Below are 21,131 nucleotides of genomic sequence, written 5' to 3'. Positions count from 1 at the left end.
GACATTTTACAGCTCTGTTGCATTTGGAAAAGATGGAAGGTGGCGGTTGACAACCTCCGTATTGTAGATGTCATATGAAGAAGATAGTTGACTAGGACTGAAATATCCAGGGTGGGTTTCTTCAGTGTTGGCTGGACTACAGCATATTTTGAAGGAGAAAGGGAAGATTCCTTCTCTGAATGAGGCATTGGCTATTTTGGTCAGTTAGTTGCACCAGTTTTTTATGACTCCCTTTCACAAGACAGGAAAAGCTTGGGTCAGATTGACAAGTCTTGGGTTGAGACTCCTTTTGGTTGTCTAGAACACATTGACGAGTGAACATACTGAACTCTAGGAATGCAGGTGGCCTGTTGGTTGGTGATTGCAGGTGTAGCAGATCCATACTGTTTCAGAAGGCTTCCAGAATGTATGTGATCTTTTCAGTGTAGTGTTAGACCTGCAGCAGGGGCCTCCCTATGGACAGATATAGTTTTGGTATATAATACTCTTAAGTACTCTTTATTGCTTACAAAATAAACCTCATTAACTCCACATTTGTACCCCAAACATACTACACCAGAGTCCGCAGATCAGAATGAAGTCCCGATGGCCAGTCGAGGTTAACTCAGGTCAGATGCAGGGAGCTGGCAGAAAGACCACATCTATATCCAAACAGGGCTCTGGGATTGCTGAAAGACTCCAAATTGCAAATGTTTGAAACCTCCATTTATAATCCACTTTGTAACATCATTAGTCTTTTGTCTCTGTTTGGACCTTTCACCCACAACTCAGTTCCAGGCAGACCGCCATGATTCAAGGGGTGCCATTTCCTCCAGTTCTTATACATTTTTTTTTATAGCAGTCCAGCTGGTGTTGTTTCCTTATCTGCTGATTCTTCGTTTATTTCCCAGGGACGTAACAAAGTTGTTTTGTACAAATAGTCCTTGACAGCTTGAAACCTTAAGTTCTTGCTTCAGTTGCCAACACACAATGCACGTACTTATGTCAAACACACGCCATCCCGACTAGGCCTTGATGACCTATAATGTATTACATGGATATATGTGTGATATATCCCAACAGTAGTAGTATGATAGTCCTTTGCAGTGCTCAGCTATGATGCACCTTATAGGCATTCAGGATTGATTAAGTGAGTTACCACCCTGGTTTGCTCCTTGGGGTGGGATTTGGCAGCCTCAGTGCAGGGAAGGTTCTCTTGGCCTGTAATACAACCTCAGCATAAGTTTTGAGGAGTTTGTTTCATCCTATCTAAATCAGCCTTTGTTTTCCGCAGTTAGCACTCAAGTTCTACCTCCTCTCTCCAACTGGTGCAGGGTGTCAGAAGACCAAGTCTGTGGTAGGGAGGAAAGGGGCTCTTTTGGGCCAGCGTATCAGTGGCTGAGGCCAGTGTGGAATGGTAAGGCCTCAACTCCTCATGTTGTAGATGGAGTAGTTATGTCCATTAGCAGGCTTTGGAATTCGTTGGTGTCCATGAGCCATCATGGATGAATCAGGATCATTGATCTGACTTGTTGCCTGGGCACAGGAAAATCCCGGACCACTGCTTTAATGAAGTGATGATCTGGCCAAGACAGCAGTTGGTTTGTGATGTCCACCATCTTGATATCTAAGGGTCCAGAGCATAACTGGCTGTGTGGGTTGGGCCAAGATGTTCTATGAAAGTCCATGGGAAGCAAGTGAGGAGATGAGTTTTTGTGTTTGCATCTGTAGCCTTGTCAATACAAGCATTTGAAATCTCCCGTGCTCACAAGCCTGGGATATCTCACTGCCATTGGCAACAAGGTGTCAGTGAGCTCTTTCATGAATACTTTTTTCTGTGGTGGTCTGTAAATAAGCATAAAATTTGTTGGCTTTAACTCTGGTTTCTACTGTCAGATGAATGAATTCAAATGAAGTTGTGGTACCTGAGGCATTTCTCTTTACATTTGATGTTTGCAGAGAAGATAAATGCAGTGCCACCTGCCTTCTTGTCCTATCTAGGTCAGAGGTGTACCAAGTATCCTAGGGCGATGAGATTGGATGACACTGCAAACTCTGTGCTAGCCTACCAGGTCTTGGTGATGCAGGCTGAATTGGGTACTTCATTGCTGATGAAGTCGTGTATTGTCTTTTGCTTGTTAGTGGCAGATCTAGTGTTGATCAGCCTCAACTTTAGTTCATAATGCTTTTGTACCATCTGTTTCTGGCCCGTGCGTAGGTAGTGGACTTGTCAGTGTATAGATGTTAGATGTCTAGAATCTGGTTTCTTATTTCTGCTTTTCTGTTTCCTTGGACAGTTCCTCTCAATTTGAACTGTGACAGGAGATGGAGTAGATGTTGCATGAGATGCTCCAAGTGGAGGAACAGTTATCTGCTTCACCAGATGCCCTTGGAAAGGCAGGTCTGTTGGGTATCTTTCGGCACTACAATCTGGCTAAGTTTTGGGAATTAGTTGAAGCTGGAGCAACGTGTTCCTGGAAGAATGTTGGGTGTGCTGCAAACACAGTGGCATAATAACCCTGGAAACTCTAATAAATGACACTAATATTAGGCAGGACTGAGCCCAGCCACAGGAAGTTCTTCTTCGGGTGCTGTGAGTGAGCCCAGACCCATACCAGGCAGCTCAAGGCCCCCTTCGGGAAGTCAGGCAGCTCAAGTCAAGCGGTGCATCCCATCCAAGGGGCACGAGTACTTATATTCCCACCCAGCCCCCAATTCCCTGGTGGGAGAGGCAAGGTCAACCTGGGGCTACCCCCAAAAACAAAGACTCAAGGAGACTGGATCTCTTTGGATGCAAAGTTTATTAGTCTTCCAGCCTGCAATTGACAGTGGCCAATCACCAAGCCCTCCTTAGCCGCTGTGATTACAACATGTCAGGTCATGGCCAAGTTTGAGGCTTCACTTCCCGAAGGGTCCAGGAAGGAATCACCCTTGAGGAGGGCATGGCTGAGGCGAGAGCGGCACTCCAGGCAGCTTCAGACGCGGCGGACCATGGCACCATGGCCTCCGCCATCTCCATGTGGCGAGCTTCCTGCTGCTCTTCTCGGGCTTGTCCACCGAGGCTCAGCAGTCGATGCAGGACCTTCCCTTCAAGGGCCAGGCCCTGTTTGCAGAGCAGACATACAGCAAGCTGCACGGTTCAAGGGAATCCCGTACGACCCTTTACGTCCTAGGCCTGGCACATAAGCAGTTCAAACCGCAACAGCCTTATGGACAAGGGAGCCAGCCTTGGTAGGACCCGCCTCACGAGAAGGCCAAGGGTTACAAACGCCACTCAAGCCGCCACCCTCTGCTCAGTCAGGCTCCACCTGAAACAAGCAGGGGGCCAAGTGACCGTTCTGAGGGTGCGCCCAAGGACGACCTACCAGACTATACCCCAGATCCATCTTCTCTGTTTTTTTCCAACTGCCTTTCCTTTTTCCCTCCCTGCATGGACCTCTACAACTTCGGAGTGCTGGGTCCTGAACATGGTGGCGCAGGGCTATACCCTCCAGTTTCTTTCTACCTCACCCCCCACCACCCTCTTCCCTGTCCCTCTTCAGGGACCCTTCTCATGAGAGTCTCCTCACACAGGAGGTTCAAGGGTTATTGCAACTGGATGTGGTGGAGGAGGTTCCTCTTGAATACAGGAACAAGGGGTTTTATTCCCGATACTTTTTAATCCCAAAGGCCAAGGGTGGTGTCCGTCCCATTCTGGACCTGCGAGACCTCAACAAGTACCTAAAGAAGCTGAAGTTCGGCGTGGTCTCCCTGGCCTCCATCATTCCCTCCCTGGATCTGGGAGACTGGTATGCCACCCTCGACCTAAAGAATGCATACTTCCACATAGTGATCTTTCAAGGGACACAGACACTTCCTCCGATTTACGGTGGGACCCAGCCACTACCAATTTATGGTCCTTCTGTTTGGCCTGGCGACAGCACCAAGAGCGTTTACCAAGTGCATGTCGGTGGTGGCAGCTTACCTCCAGCGCCGGGGTATCCAGATCTACCCGTACCTCAATGACTGCCTGGTCAAAGGCAGCTCCAGATCTCAGGTCCAAAAGGATGTCGTGGTATTGCAAACGACGTGCTGCTCCCTGGGTCTACTGGTGAACGACAAAAAGTCTACGTCACTTCCAGTGCAAAGGATAGAATTCATCGGAGTGGTGCTCAATTCAACCTGCGCCGGAGTGTTCCTACCGCTAGAAAGGTTCCAGACGTTGACGGACCTCATCGCGGAAGTCTCCGCGTTCTCCCTGACTACGGCCAGGGTTTGCCTGCATCTGCTGGGCCACATGGCATCTTGTACATATGTTGTCGACCATGCCAGGCTCCGGATGCTGCCCCTGCAGCAATGGCTGACTACAGTCTATTCCCAGTCCAGGTATCACCTGGAAAAGATCGTTACCATGCCCCCGGCAATACTTGCCTCACTGCATTGGTGGAGCGGTCGCAAGAAGGTCCTAGAGGGTGTTCCGTTCGACAGCCCCCCTCACTCCATCGAGTTGGTGTCGAACGCCTCGGACCTCAGCTGCGGAGTGCACCTCTGATATCTCCAGACCCAGGGTATGTGGTCCCAGGAGGAGATGATGCTACGCATAAATGTCAAAGAACTCAGAGCGGTCCACTTGGCATGTGGGATCTTCCTACCTCACATGTCGGGCAAGGTGGTGAGAGTTCTGATGGACAGTACAGCCTAGATGTTCTACATCAACAGGCAAGGAGGAGTATGCTCATCGGCTCTCTGCCAAGAGGCACTCCATCTCTGGAAATTCTGCATCAACCACGAGATCCTCCTGGAGGCTTGTCATCTCCCTGGCGTCAAAAACACGCTAGCAGCTCACCTCAGCAGGGCCTTCTCTCACCACAAGTGCTTGCTCCATGATCTTCCAGAGTTGGGGAACTCCCCAAGTGGACCTGTTTGCCACCAGGCAAAACAGAAAATGTCATCTGTTTTAGTCTCTGCAAGGTCTGGGCAAGGATTCCCTCTCCAGTGCCTTCCTCCTGTTGTGATCGGGGAGCCTGATGTATGTGTTCCCTCCAGTTCCACTCATCAGCAAGGTCCTGGCAAAGATCAAAAGAGACAGGGCACAAGTTATCATGATCACCTCAGTGCAGCCATGCCAGCACTGCTTCGGCACGCTCATGAACCTGACAGTGGCCCTCCCTGACCCTTGCCCAACCGACTGGACCTGCTATCACAGGACCACGGTCAGCTCTTAAACCCCAGCCTCGCGTCCCTCCACCTTTCAGCGTGGATGCTGTGTGGCTGAACCCAGAGGAGCGGACTTGTTCGGAGGAGGTCCAGCAAGTTTTCCTGGGAAGTAGGAAGGCTTCAACCAGACTGACTTAACCTGGCCAAGTGCACAAGGTTTTCCTGCTCGGCGTCCGAGTGTGGCATCTCTTCCTCGCATTCTTCCATACAATCTGTCTTAGACTACCTACTTCATTTGAGGAATCTTCCATTAGAGTGCCTCTCGCAGCCATCTCCACTTTTTCACCTACCAATCCAGGGCCAGATGGTGTTTTCTCACGACATGACACTCATATTCTTGAGAGGTCTCAAGAAACTCTTCCTGCAGGTATGGATCCCTGTCCCACAGTGGGACCTCAACTTGGTCTTTTTTAGGCTCACGGACCTGCCCTTTGAGCCGCTGGGCTCCTGCTTCCTTTCCCATCTGTCATGGAAGGTCACTTTTCTGGTGGTGGTGACATCAGTAAGACAAGTCTTGGAGATTAAAGACTTGACCTCAGAACCACCATACACGGTCTTCTACAAGGACCAGCTGCGGCCCAGCCTTCCTGCCAAAGGTTGTGTCTACCTTCCATATGAACCAGGACATCTTCCTCCCGGTGTTCTGTCCCAAACCGCACAAGACCAGCAAAGAGAGGCGTCTTCATGCACTGGTCGTCCGGAGAGCCTTGCTTTTTACCTAGAATGTACCAAACCTTTCCGTAAATCAATTCCACTCTTCATCACTACAGTGGATAGGATGAAGGGCCTTCTGGTGTCCTCACAGAGGATTTCCAAATGGATCACCTCTTGTACAAGGACCTGTTACAACCTGGTGGAGGTCCCGCCACCGCCAATCGTCAGAGCTCAGGTGTCCTCGATGGCCTTTCTGGCACACATCCCTATCAAGGACATCTGTAGAGCCGTGACATGTTCACACGTTCACGGCACATTGTGCCATCACTCAGATGACGCTGGGTTCGGCAGAGCTGTGTTGCAATCTACATGTCCGTGAACTCCTACCCAGTCTCTGATGGTGCTCCTTGGGAGTCACCTAATATGGAATGGACATGAGCAAACACTCGAAGAAGAAAAGACAGTTACCTGTTCATAACTGGTGTTTTTTGAGATGTGTTGCTCATGTGCATTCCATGACCCGCCCTCCTTCCTCACTGTCGGAGTTTCCAGCAAGAAGGAACTGAGGGGGAGCCAGAGGCACCCTTTATGCTGTGCCATGCGGCCACCACTCCAGAGGGCGCCAGAGCCAGTCCCCTATGGATACTGCTGAGGGAAAAACTTCTGGCACTGGTGCATGTGGCAAGCACACACACCTAGTATGGAATGGACATGAGCAACACATCTCGAAGAACACCAGTTACGGAACAGGTAACTGTCTTTTTCAGTGGCATCAGCCATCCATTTCCTTGACATAAGCTATCTGTGTTGTCATGATGCCTGTGTTGCTCTTACCTGCTTTGGGAGGCAGGTGGAGAGGAGAGAGGAAGAGAAATAGCACTTCTCTTTTAGTCTTGGTTGAATAAGGGCTGAAACATGGTGGAGTAGCAGGTGGAGATGAATCTGAAGGAGCAGGGCTGGGGCTCCTTCCTGGTGAAAGAACTGCTCCCTTCGGCAGCCGCCTTCCTGGTGGTAACTCCTGAGCTAAGGGAGAAGCTGGGTGAGGAATCACAGCCTCACTTTCACATTTGGAAGCCGAAAGAAATTATCCGAAAAGTAAAAAGCAACCAGAGGTCCCCCCTACTGTTTGCTCTGGGGCTGGTCACATAGGCGGGCTGTGGGGATGGAGGAGACTGGCTGGGGAGCAAGAACATGGTCCCTTTGAGGGCTCTCAGGAGCTGCTGCAGTTTGAGCTGGGGCTGGACCCTGCTGCTGCCACTGAAAGGTGGAAAGAGAGTAGTCTGGGTGACTCATTGGTGATGCCGCAAACTTGTTGTGTAGCTTCTAGCAATGCCCAGCATTCTGCCATAATGGCCCAATTTTAATATCTTCACCAAAGGAAAGTATCCATTGACACCACCCTCTCCTGCTCCCCTCCCTCCTACTGTCCCAGTAGTTTGGCTCATGTCCTGAAGAAGAGAGATTTCTGTCCCTTCCAGAATTGTTTTACAAGTATTATTTATACTACTGTTCTAACTCTGGATATTCTTGTTACCCACAGAGATGCCCAGACCTAAAGCCAGCATTTCAGGCAGGAGCTGGCCCTGCTAATAAAAATGTCCCCAAAGGGCCAGGTGCAGCCACCTCTTAAACTTTCACTTCCATTCTTTGTCCTATCAGCATATGTACTCTGCATGTTGCCACAGCCAAGACTTCAAACCACAACCTTCATGGACCATACCTGTAGCTAGCAGCCCTCCCAGCAGGGCTATAAAGAACTTTTCCTCGCTAAGTAGTGCTAGTTATCTCAGCTGGAAGTTGCTCTGTATTTATAGCACATTGCACCAGGGGCCTTCCTCAGTGGTTATTACAAGAATCTTTTTTGTGGTTGTGCAGGTCTCTCCCCCTTCCCCCTCCCTTGCTGGATGGTCTCTTAAGATTTGACCTTTCTAGCTTCTCTGTTGGTTACTAAATTGCATGTAACAACTTCTTAGCCCATTTCTCTCTTGTGTAGTATCCTGTGCTTTTTGTGTAAGCCTTTTGCTAAAGAAAGAGTTATATTGTGGAGTGAAAATAAATAGGGAAGCCTCAACCCAACCCATCAATAAGGCAGCGGAGTGTAGAAAGCACTTGCTGCTCCACCAAATGTCAAGCCTGCTGTTCAGTTTGAGGCACTGGAGCGTGAGGTCTCATTTTAGTAAGGGCAAAGGTGACTCTTTTCACTTTCCCTCTCCTTTTCCTTGATGGATTTTAACCTGTGGAAAAATTAAAGTCCATGCAAGTGAGGTTTTTCTGGGCTTCAGCATTGTTTTCAGTCTGCTGTCTTTTTCTTCTGAAGAGGAAAAGAAACCTTTGCATAGAAATTATTCAGGGTACAAACACTCTCCATCATGGAAGATGTTTTTAGCAGTGCTTTAGGTTGGGCAATTTGTTTTAGCTTTGTCCGTGATCAATCTCCTATTTTGCTACTCTGATGTGAAGACTTTCTCCAGGCTGAAAATTTGTTTCACTTTGGTGTGATTTTTTTTTTCCAGTAATCCTCCAAGATCTATCTATCTATCTATCTTTTTTTTAAGGCTGCATATGTTTTCATGGGCATAATTTCAGCATAGGTGTAAATGTTATCACTTAGCTGTCTAACTTCCTGCAAATTAGGTAGCTAAATGTCTTAGCACTTCTTATAGTCCCAAAATTAATTGTAGGAACCTTTTTTTTGAGAACTAGGAGAAATCACAACCAGCCTTGCACTCCCTGTTGTTTAAGTGCCAGTCATATCCAGCACTGCAGCTATATGCAGAAAGCACAAGCTCAATGTCCAGTCTGCCTCTGTCCCTTTCTTCCGTTCTGTTTGGGTTTTTACACTGCAGTTGTCACCATAGCATTTTAGGGCAAAATCCACAACGGGAACTTAGGGTCAGCACTGCAGTGCCCTGCTGCATAGTGGAATCAGCCCCAAATTAGGCACCTGGCTACCATATACAATGCATGAGAAGAGTTAGGTGCCTAAAAATGGGATTCACAGCAGCCAGCAGGCTGAGCAGCAGCTGGTTAAATTAGCTAGTAGGAAATGCTGAGAAGAGGTCTGTGGCCTAAGCTTCACCACCAGAGGTAATTAGGCACCTAACTGTGAGCTAGAAGGAGGTGCTTATCTCTGCTTGAGATTCACAGCTGTGAGCCTGCTCTTGGAGTTAGGTGCCCAAACCATCACAGGTCAGCCCCTCCTCATGAAAACCAGAGAGTCTGAGAGAGACTCACTGCATTACAGCCAATAGCCCAGGGACTAGCCGAGTCACCTGGGGTGCGGGGGAGCCTTGTTTTCAAATTCCTGCTCTGCCTGGTTTGGAGAAGGGACTTGAACATCTCTCCCAGGTGCGTGCCCTGACCACCAGGTTATAGAGTATTCTGGGCTGCGACTTTCTCCCTCCTGTATATTTGTATAAATAATAGGGCTGTCAAGTGATTAAAAAAATTAATCGTGATTAATTGCACTATTAAACAATAATAGAATACCATTTATTTTTGGATATTTTCTACCTTTTCAAATATATTGATTTCAATTACAACACAGAATACAGAGTGTACAGTACTCACTTTATATTTATTATTACAAATATTTGCACTGTTAAAAACAAAAAAAATAGTATTTTTCAATTCACCTTATAGAAGTACTGTAGTGCAATCTCTTTATCATGGAAGTTGAACTTACAAGTGTAGAATTATGTACAAAAAAAACCCTACACTCAAAAATAAAACAATGTAAAACTTTAGAGCCTACAAGTCCACTCAGTCCTACTTCTTGTTCAGCCAATCGCTCAGACAAGTTTTACATTTTCAGAAGATAATGCTGTCCGCTTCTTGTTTACAATGTCACCTGAAAGTGAGAACAGGCGTTGGCATGGCACTGTTGTAGCTGGCCTCGCAAGATATTTACGTGCCAGATGTGCTAAAGATTCATATGTCGCTTGATGCTTCAGCCATTGTTCCAGAGAACATACGTCCATGCTGATGAAAAGTTCTGTTCAATAATGATCCAAAACTGTGCGGACTGATGCACATTTTGTTTTCATCATCTGAGTCAGATGCCACCAACAGAAGGCTGATTTTCTTTTGGTGGTTTGAATTCTGTTGTTTTTGCATCAAAGTGTTGCTTTTTTAAGACTTCTGAAAGCATGCTCCATACCTCGGTCCCCTCAGATTTTGGAAGGCACTTCAGTTTCTTAAACCTTGGGTCTAGTGCTGTAGCTATTTTTAGAAATTTCACATTGGTATCTTCTTTGCGTTTTGTCAAATTTACAGTGAAAGTGTTCTTAAAACGAACAACATGTGCTGGGTCATCATCTGAAACAGCTATAACATGAAATATATGGCAGAATGCAGGTAAAACAGCAGGAGACAGCAAAATGTAATTAACGCATTATTTTTTTTAATGAGCATCATCAGCATGGAACAATGGCTGAAGCAAGAAGAGGCATATGAATATTTAGCGCATCTGGCACATCAATATCTTGCAACGCTGGCTACAACAGTGCCATGCAAATGCCTGCTCTCACTTTCAAGTGACATTGTAATTAAGAAGTGGGCAGCAATATCGCCTGTAAATGTAAACAAACTTGTTTCTCTTAGCCATTGGCTGAACAAGAAGTAGGACTGAGTGGATTTGTAGGCTCTAAAGTTTTACATTGTTTTCTTTTTGGGTACAGTTATGTAACAAAAAATACATTTGTAAGTTGCACTTTCATGATAGAGATTGCACTACAGTACTTGTATGAGGTGAATTGAAAAATACTATTCTGTTTAGCAGTTTTACAATGCAAAATATTTGTAATTAAAAATAATGTAAAGTGAGCACTGTACACTCTGTATTCTGTGTTGTAATTGAAATAGAAATATTTGAAAATGTAGAAAAACATCAGAAATATTTAATAAATTTCAATTTGTATTCTCTTGTTTAACAGTGCGATTAATCGCAGTTAATTTTTTTGAGTTAATTGCGTGAGTTAACTGCGATTAATCGACAGCCCTAATAAATAAATGTTCAGTGGAGCAGGGATTGGAACCTGGGTCTCCCATATCCCCAATGAGTGCCCTAAGGGGCTACAAAGCAAATCTCTCTTTGCCCCACTAAATATTGAATTTAGATAAAGTGGAACAGCTCCAACAGGCGAGATGGGGAGTCCCATCCCAGAACCCCCTGTAGGCGGGGGCTTAGGGAACTCACCTAGGATAAGGGAGACCATGGGTCAAGTCTCTGCTCTAGAGTGGGGATGTGAAAACATGTTTCCCATGAGAATGCCCTAACACTGGGTTGTGGGCATATGCTGACACACAGGCCCCAGGCTGGAAAATTCCTGAGCTGGTTGTCCCAAGCTGTTTTTTGTGTAAGGCCCAGTCCTCGAGGTGTGCTCTGAGGAAGGTCAGTGACCTTGGACACTGCCCCCTCCCAGGTGTCATAAGCAGGGGAAAGCTATGTGTGTGAATCCCACTGGCTGGGCTGTAGGTGAGAGCTAGGGCATTAATCAGCTCTGTTGTGTCAGGATTTGGGTGGTTTTGCACATGTGCACCATTGGAAACTTAGGCACGAGAGACACTTTACTGACAGGAAGTTATATGCCTGGGGAATTCTGCTGTCTACAGGGTTAGGCAGCAGCTAAGCAGGCCAGAGTAAGAAAGGCTCTGTAGTGCAGGGGGTCTGGTTCCCACCGCTCCTATGATTCTAACTATTTATCCACAGTGGGATAACTTCAACAGGAGCAACTGAGAGCACCCGACATGAGAATATCCCTTCGCCCAAGGGCTAGAGCACACTCCTGAGATACCTTTTTTCCCCATCAAGCAGAGGAGGTAACTGAACCTGCCTTTCCCACTTCCAAGCTCAGAGTGCTAACCACTGGTCTAAAAAATTATGAGGGGGCAACCTCCAGAGAGGCAAGATGGGGTGGCGGGGGAGGAAAGGGCGCTGGTTATATGTCACAAGCAGACAGGTTCTGAGGCACCTCTCTCCCTCAGGGCATTGTATAGGGCATCTGTGTGCCTAACTGAGGCATTGTGGATCCCAGTGACACTCTCGGTGCCCAAAAGTTAGGCACTGCGAGGCTGAGTATCAAAGTCGCTTTGTGGATCCAGGCCCAAGACCTTAATCTTGAGCCTAAATTCAATAGGACCCAGGGGTGTGGGCAGCTGTTGGTAAAGAAGCAAGCGGCCCCATTCTTCACCAGTTGCAACTTTCTCAAGGCTGATGCTTTCAAGTACAGAGGCGTATATGAGTGAAGCATCAGCGATGAGCAGCATGGCTCTTACAGTGGCAGCCATCGCTGTAGTATCTAGGCACAATCTCCTAGAGAGCCGTTGTTGATATTGCAACTCGTCTTATTTCAATTCCAACAGCAGTGAGGAGTCGAGGCCTCCTAGCCTACCTTGGCTATTTAAGAGCAGATATCTTTGATGTAGGATGATGTTTGAGGGCAGCAAGCTCTTCAATGTATTTCCTTCTACCCATCAGCAATAACGTAGTTTGTCTGGGTTTAATCTTCATCCAGCTCTTCCTCAGTGCTGGCCAGACACCGGGGCTTGGTCAATAGAAGAATACGTACCGTTGCACTGGCATAACTAAAGCTGTCTAGCCCCTAATGATGATACACTTCGAATGGTTTACGCCTCCCATAATGACCACATTAAGCTAAAGCAGTTTAGTTGACACAGTATTTTACCAAATTAAGTGAGTCTAAAACCAGTTAAAGTGCATCTGTGTTAGGGATTTACAATGGTGTAACTAAATGGAACCAAAGGGCTGGGCTACATGGGGAATTACACTGGTATTATCATGCTAGTGTAGTGACACTGGTATAACTTCTTGTATGGGCATTCTCCTTAGGGAATAAGCGGGTCCATGTGGGGTGTTATACAAATATTACTGTGGAAACCGTATAATTCCCCCCCATGTAGACAAGCCATGAAGGGGTTTAGTTACCCTGGTCCATGTTTTTAGATGTAGCTAAGCCCTGGGGTAACTGGCTGACCAGTGTGTACATATGCTGTAAAAGATAAAGATGGCATCAGTTTCTCCCTGCAGCTGCCATTGTGGTCATTATGTACACTGCCGAGTGCAGTATAAGAATCTAACCAGCATAAAATAGACCCTCCCACTGTAATGTGTTCTATTGCTAACCTGCTTTGTTTTTTTGGTAAAAGTGAAGTTGTACTGCTGGACTAATATGACAATGTGCCTGTATCCTTTCTGTAAACTTGTGATATAGGATGGGGGGAGCTTGGGCCTGGATTTGTATGTCACACAGCATTTAGCATGCGTGAACCCCATAACATTTTTCCCCACTAGGGCTCTTGTGCATCGGGCAGGGCTAGTTATTTGGAGGAGTTCAGTGAAGAAACAGACACACGCACACCCTGATGCTGATTCACTATGCTGCAGCTCAGCAGCCCTTCACAGATGCCACAGCCACTTCTCTAGGTCTCCCAAAGCTAAGAGGTTCTCAGGAAATTTCATTATTAAAGAAAAACTTACAAAAGCTGCTGCTTTTTCTTAAGGGACAGCAGGTGTCAACTCAGGGTGCTTTTTTATTTTTATATTTTTTAAACACACAAGAAGGGTGAGGCAGCAGCCAGTCATACATGGTTCTGTATTAATTTTAGCCCCCTCTTCCTGGCTAGGTCAGGGAGGACATTTCCCCACTTCCTAGCACCAGCCAAAGAAGAAATAACACACCTATGAGGTTAGAAGGCTCAGCTAGGGAGTTCATCGGAATGATCCACAGCGGGCAGGAGCAATACAGTTGTGCCCTTTTTTGCAGTGTTCTGATGTTGAAAGGAGGTCTGAAAGGGTTGCTAGCTCTTCCCCTTCCAAGCTATAGTGATATTCCTGGACCTGCTTGCTTTTCTCTCTTTAGAAATTCAGGTCTTGTCTCAATCCTGTCTCTTCCTTGTGAAACTCTGACTGCCCTCTTGCTGGCTGCAAGAAGGATGAACTCTAGAGATCTCTCACCTCATGTGTGGCAGCAGGGTCCTCAGCTGAGGCTGAGCCCATGGGTGCTTTTGCAGGGCAGTGGCAAATGTCTCACTGCCAGGTTGTGTGTCCAGCTGTGTCTGGCATTTTGTGCAAATCCTGTAATCAGCTAATTTGACTATATGCAGGTTATTTTCAACTATTTAAACTTCACCTTTAAAGCTACTGGGTGGATTTAGTGCAGGTGAAGAGGGTTGGCTTATTTGACAACCCTTGTGAATGAAGCCCTTCATTATTGTGCAGGGCAGATGCAGAGCAAGCTTTGTACACAGGTGCTTCCTGTTAGCATCCCTTATGCAGCGGTGGAAGAGATTTCGTCTAACTTTAACAGGGGTAGTGAGAACCAGGGTGTCACTGAGGGTTTGGGGCAGCCTCCCCCCTCCTATTTCAGTCCCTGTTGCCTTTTCTGCCCCTCCTCTCCCCTTGCAGTTTTATCTGAATGCTCTCTCTGTTCTGAGGTTGTCACTGTGTGCAAGAGCAGCCTTTAGTGGCTACCAGAGCAACTGGGGCTCTTGCTCCCAGCTCTGCTGCATCTCTGAGATTCTAGAGAAGAGGCAAGTGGGTGCGACAGGTTGCCACATGCAGGACTCATACTCCATGACTCAACCCCTGCATGAGACTGAAAAGCCAAGGATTGAACCTGGGACCTCTGCAGCTACTACCTGAGCTAACAAACCCAGATTCTATAGCCGCTTATAGCATGCACAAGTCACGGCTAGCTTCTGTGCTTCGTGAGATATTAGCTGCTGTAATCATTACAGAATCAAACTGGAGATTAGCACCTAACACAACTGCTTCCTGGTCCATGTCTGGAGCTACCACTTACTACAGTAACAGAATAATAAGAGGGAGAAGAGGAAGAAAACGGGTGATCGGAAACTGTGGGGAGGAGAGCTTTCAGTTAGTGTCTTAAAGAGACAGCAGATGGGCATCTCTCAGAAACTTCCCCAGCAGCCAGCACATACAGTCTCTGTGTGTGTGTGTGCGTCTCTCTCTCGCGCGCACACATGCAGTCTGTCCCACATAGTCTGAGTCTCACACATACTGTGTCTCACACAAATGTCACCCACACACAGTCTGTCTCTCTCATACACAATCCCTGAGTCTCACACTGTGACACACACCTCCCAGCACTACTGTTGTTGGTAGTTCCTGCAATGCACATATATTCTCTGTAATTTTATTATTTCAAAGTGTGTTGTTTTAGTATTTTGACTGGTCTATGCATTTCATAATTTTTATTTCTCTCTTACACTTAAATTTAATACTTTGAGTAGTGAGTTCTAAAATGCCTAACTTGTCCTAGCTGGAATAATTATCGCTATTAGTAACTTTTAAAATATATAGATCTAGTTTTTTTTGTTTCTACTGGTGGCAAACATCTGCACATTACCATAGTGCACAAAACAAAATTTATTCTGCACAGGGGTGGAAAAAATTAGAGGGAACATTGATCAGAAACATCTCAAGGTGCTCAGATACCTCCAGAGATGCATGTCAGCACAAACCTCTACACAGATGCGAAGGTCTAGTATCTCAAGAAATGCTAGACTTAAACTGCTAAATACTTCATACCTGCTAAAAGTTTGGATTCTGGCATTATGATTGGGGCCTGCTGGTTGGCAGGAAATTGACCTTATCTCAGTGACCAATCCAGTCTGTCAGCTCATGTTTTGTTTTCTTTGTCTTAGGCTGTTCCCTTCTTTCCATAGCAGCAGGGGCAACATAATATGCAGCCATCACAGGAGCTCCAGGGTATGTCCCTAGACTCAGTAAGAATTAGAGAAGATTAAACCCATGCAAATGTGAGCCAGAAAGGAAGCAAATTTTAACAATAGCAACCTTGATTGGTCTGTGCCCATCAGCCTCACTTTATTACAAAGTAAGGGAAACTGATTTTCAAAACCAAAAAAAATGGGGGGGGATTACCAACAACCAGCCTTTAAATAAGCAGCGGTGAGAGAGGCCTTTTCTCCTGATTTTGTATAATCTTGTAACAATGAAAATATGTTTTTGACTGTGACTTCGGTCCTTTTTCCATTCTGCAAACGTCCCATTCCCTTCCCCCATGTTTCTAATGGAAAAGTTACAGTAACGATGCCTTCCAGGAACAGGGTGTGATTTTCATCACTGGCAGTAGTTCATGGAATTGCCTACTGGAACTGGGATTGCCTGTGACTTTAAAGTGTTTGGTTTGTGCACTGGCCTTGTGCTATGAACTCCTGCTGCTGTTCATCTCTGAAGTCTATATGGAACCATTACTGGCCTTTGAGCTTATTCAGGTTGTGATGTTTCTGGGATAGACTTTTTAAAAAAAAAAATTAAAAAAAATTAAAGTTAACTACAGCACTGAACCTGGCCTTTTCAGCAACTTGCCAAGACGGATTAACCAGCCACTGTAATTTAACTGCAAAATCTTTCTAATCAGTGAGATGATCAACTCACTTGCATAATGATGAAATCTCACCCCCCTGGCATAGTGTCTGTCTACCATATGCTTGTGATTTTTCCAGTCCTTATTCTAGAACATAAGAGCGGCCATACTGGGTCAGACCAAAGATTCATCTAGCCCAGTATCCTGTCTTCCAACAGTGGCCAATGCCAGGTGCCCCGGAGGGAATGAACAGAACAGGTAACCATCAAGTGATCCACCCTGTTGCCCATTCCCAGCTTCTGGCAAACAGAGGCTAGGGCCATCATCCCTGCCCATCCTGGCTAATAGACATTGATGGACCTATCTGCCATGAATTAATCTAGTTCTTTTTTGAACCCTGTTATGGTCTTGGCCTTCACAACATCCTCTGGCAAATTGTTCCACAAGTTGACTGCATTATATGAAGAAATACTTTTGTTTGTTTTAAACCTGCTGCCTAATAATTTCATTTGGTGACGCCTAGTTCTTGTGTCATGTGAAGGCGTAAATAACACTTATTTACTTTCTTCACACCAGTCATGATTTTATAGACATCTATCATACTCCCCCTTCGTTGGCTCTTATCCAAGCTGAAAAGTCACAGGTTTATTAATCTCTCCTCCTACTGAAGCTGTTCCACACCCTCTAATCCTTTTTGTTGCCCTTTTCCAATTCCAATATGTCTTTTTTGAGATGGGGTGACCACGTCTGCACACAGTATTTGAGATATGGGGGGGTACCATGAATTTATATAGGGGCAATATGATATTTTCTGTCTTATTATCTATCCCTTTCTTAATGATTCCCAACATTCTGTTTACTTTTTTGACAGCCGCTACACATAGAGTGGATGATTTCAGAGAACTGTCCCCAGTGACTCCCAAGATCTTTTTCTTGAGTGGTAACAGCTAATTTAGACCTCATCATTATAATTGGGATTATGTTTTCCAATATGCATTACTTAACATTGAATTTCATTTGCCATTTTATTGCCCAGTAATCCAGTTTTGAGAGATCCTTTTGTAGCTCTTTGCAGCATGCCTGGGACTTAACTATCTTGAGAAGTTTTGTATCATCTGCAAATTTGGCCACCTCACTGTTTACCCCTTTTTTCAGATCATTTATGAATATGTTGGAGAGGACTGGTCCCTGGGGGACACCACTATTTACACATTCTCTTGCTGGCTGAGGGTTAAGTTTACTTAGGCCTGCTGTAGCAGAAAGTTGCACTGGTTTAACTTAAATTGCTTTATTTCCGGTTTGGTGGCCTATTTTGGTTTAACTTAAAACAGATTCCTAATGAACTGATGCTAACCTGCAGGCAGACATTCTTAGCCTAAAACCAGAGTATCCAAACAGGCTTGCATTCATTAAACTAAAACGATTTAAAAAACTATTTAAGTTAGAGTGGTGCAATTTTCTCCTGTAGACAAGGCCTCAGCACTCTCATGCACGAGTGACCTGAACTCTAAAAAGCAGCTACGGAAGCCTATAGCCCTGGTAAAACTGTCTCTCTCTCCTACTGCTGCTAAGTCATGGGAAATGAATTTGACTTCTCATTTGCTTAAAACCAGAATCTTTTTTTAAAATGTATCTGCTCCACTGTAAACATTTCTATGTATGACCACTATGGAAGCACCTATTGCCATTCTCTCCCTTGACTATCATCCTATAGTGTTTGCTGAGGGCAGGTATTGGACTATGGGGCAAAAATGGGCCTGCATGCTGGCAAATAGGTACTGCTGTAAAGAGAGACTAGTGGTTGCAGATTAACAATTGTTTTTAAAGAGAGAGAATATTCAATTGAAGTTCTCCGCTCCTGCAGCTCTTTGAAAGGAAGGGAAGGCTGGGGTTGCTTAGAAGAGAGGCAATTGCAACACTCAACTTAAAAAAGCCTTGGAGAAATCAAGAAGGCTCTTGAAAGAGTAACAGGGATTGACAGAAAGATAGTGGAAATGTACAAGCTTGTTAATGTCATTTTAAAGTGCTACCCCACTCATCACAATGATACTGCAGAATTCAAATATTCCCTACCATTATGCTCACAAATGTCTGCACTGTGCTTTGCAAACTGATTACCTATAGCTATGTCATCTCACCCACCGTGGAACTCTAGCCTCCTGTACAGTGGGAAGTACAGTAGCTACAGGATATAGTAACACTATCTCAAAAGTTGAGGACAGGAAGGGAAGAACAGTGTAGCCAGTTTAAACTGCTAGGGACAAGGAGGGAGACTGAATGCAGTTCACTAAAGACATTGGCTCTAAGATCCCTATTACTGTAAAAGATGCTGTCGTGTTTTCAAAGACTACCCATGGTAAGAATCTGTTTTACATCTCATCTTAATGGCCAGCCCCAGTAAGAGCACTGCGTCTTGTAGCAGCATTGCTTCAAGTGAGCAGAGCCCCATCTGCTGAATTTTCCTCTAGCATTTGGCTTGATCCATTCTCACCCCTGCTTTACATACAGAGGGGAAGACAGAATTGCTAGGCTGCACTAGCTCTAACCCAGAGAAAAAAATTTTAGGGGCTATTCTGTTGCTTGATAGTGATAGTCCACAAATCACACTGGACCCACTTCTTCACACATCAAGTACAGGAAATTAAATGCTGTAATCTTCTCTCTCTCAGACCCTTGCCCCCTCACCTCTCCAGCCTGAAGAAATTCATGTGCTTTTCTTAACCTTTGAAGAACTTTTCTTCAGTGAGTGACCAGAGTTGAACAAGCACTGATGCTTCTGATGATAAATTCTAGCAGTAGCTGCCAAAGGACATGAAAGCCACAGTCTGGAGCCGTGAAGTAAGTTGCCAAACTTTTCATCTTGCCCACTCCAAAACTTTGGCTACAGGTTGGGGAGAGGTGCTCCCATTGTCTCAACCTTGAGCCCCCACTGAGATGAGGCAGTTACTTCCACCAGCTCCAAATGATGTACACCTCAAATCACCCCCTTTGCAGCATGTAGGTACCTTGGCAACAACAGGCATCTAAAAAGCTTTCGTTACTCTATGGAAAGCTGCCCCTTTGAGTTTAATTACAACTATTTCCTGGCAGGTCTAGATCTCACAGGTACTGTGGGGTATCTGAGGGACTTAGAAAGAAGCAGCCCCTTTGTCTTCCCCATCACTGTCCACTTTTACCTTCCAGATGAAGAAATGATGGAATTTTCTCCCTTTTTTTAAAGCTACACAAGTGGTGAACATGTTGCTGTGATTAGTTTTAAAACCAGAGCAATAGCAGAAAATGGAATCACACTGGCTACCTTTCCCTGCCAGGGCGAGGAGCTCGTAAAGACTTTTCTTCCTTTCAGTGAGCTCTTCCCATATCATCTTACCTCTCTGCATGTATAGTTTCCTAGTCCCATTTGAAAAAAACATGTTTGAAAGCATCTGTCATCCCATAGCCAACCTGAGCCCCTCCTGCCTGGGCTAGCATCATTGGAAGAAGCACTGACATGGGAGGTTACTATATGGAGCTGCTTTCTCAGCGCATGGGGATGGTTGCTGAAGCCAACACATGCTTAATGCATATTAACATTTTATAGGGAGGAGTTACACAACTTCCAGAACTGATAATGGAAACACAATAGGAGAGCAGATGTCCTCCACTGTATGTTAACCTAAAGTCAGTTAAGTGCTGGTGGGTGATCTGACATAGCTGGCTGAGCCACCCATATAAGAAGGGTGGCTACACTTCAAAATTGTGCATTCCTTCCCACACCTGTTTAATTCCCCTCCCCGTTTTCCAGCTCTGAGGCATATCATAGCAGTACATACAGGTGGGGACAGCAAATATTTTGATGCCCTAGCAGTCAGAGTGGTTATGAAGAGCTTAAAATGTAGCAGATACAGATAGACTTAGGTACAGCATAAAGCTTTTCCTAGTGAGAGCCGTTTGTAATAATGGTTATTAAAGTCAGAATGACCAGCATCAGAAACTGTTTCCATCAGGCCTCATTGTACCCGATACCATGAAAGTAATGTCAGAAGCCCCTCCCCATTTGCCTCAAGCTGCTGAGAAGTAGTCAGACCCAATTTCGTCAACAGCCAACCCACCGACTCAACCTTCCCTGTTTTCAGTCAGGGACAAGATGCTCACTTTCTGCCAGGGGTGTTTGCGCTCTGGTATTCCCATTTTCTAGCAGGATTGAATAGACTTTCCCCCCTTTTTGCATAGGCTGTTTGTTATTCAATCCTAGCATTTTAATCTTTTGAAAGAATTTTCATACATAGAATACACAATTGCAAAAGATCCATGATAACTCTAGCTAGTGTTACTGCTCAAATATTACAGAAGCCATCCTGTTTCAGTATTTAAGAGCTAGGGACTAGGCACAGGGGCATTAACTTACTGTAACCCTAACATTGCTTTTAGTCCCAAACTTTCATATTGAGAAGTCTAAGTGTTCTGAAACCAGCAGTTCTCAGGACTGTGCAAGTTAACAAAAGCACTTGCTGTAGAATAACCATATTATGCCAAGGTAGTACAAACATAAAAAGTAGATTAGTTCAAAATTCCTTCTTCACATAAAACTTGTCTGTCATGGAAATAGTTTCCAATTAACAAAATGCACATTAGGCCCAAGCTGAAGGCAACTAACTGATTTTCTGTATTTTGCTTTCTTGAAACTACTATAGTATAACTTTGAAGAGAGAAACTTTGGTAGCATAGGAACTCACAAGGTTCAGTTTTCTGTCCTCCTCTCCCCTACAGAATGGAAGTAGGATATTTCTTTATTCCAGGCCATGCTCATGTTCAGTTTGTGCCTTCCATACATAAACTCCACACATTCCCCAACTATAGGCTCAATTCTCAAAAAGTGCTACCTTCTGTAGGACAAAACAGAAGTAAAAAATGGATGAGATTTGTTAGGTGATCTAGTCCCAGTACTGTGCA

This window comes from Lepidochelys kempii, chromosome 3 (assembly GCF_965140285.1).
Source record: "Lepidochelys kempii isolate rLepKem1 chromosome 3, rLepKem1.hap1, whole genome shotgun sequence".
Classification (NCBI taxonomy): Eukaryota; Metazoa; Chordata; order Testudines; family Cheloniidae; genus Lepidochelys; species Lepidochelys kempii.
Note: the sequence above shows the minus strand (reverse complement) of the source record.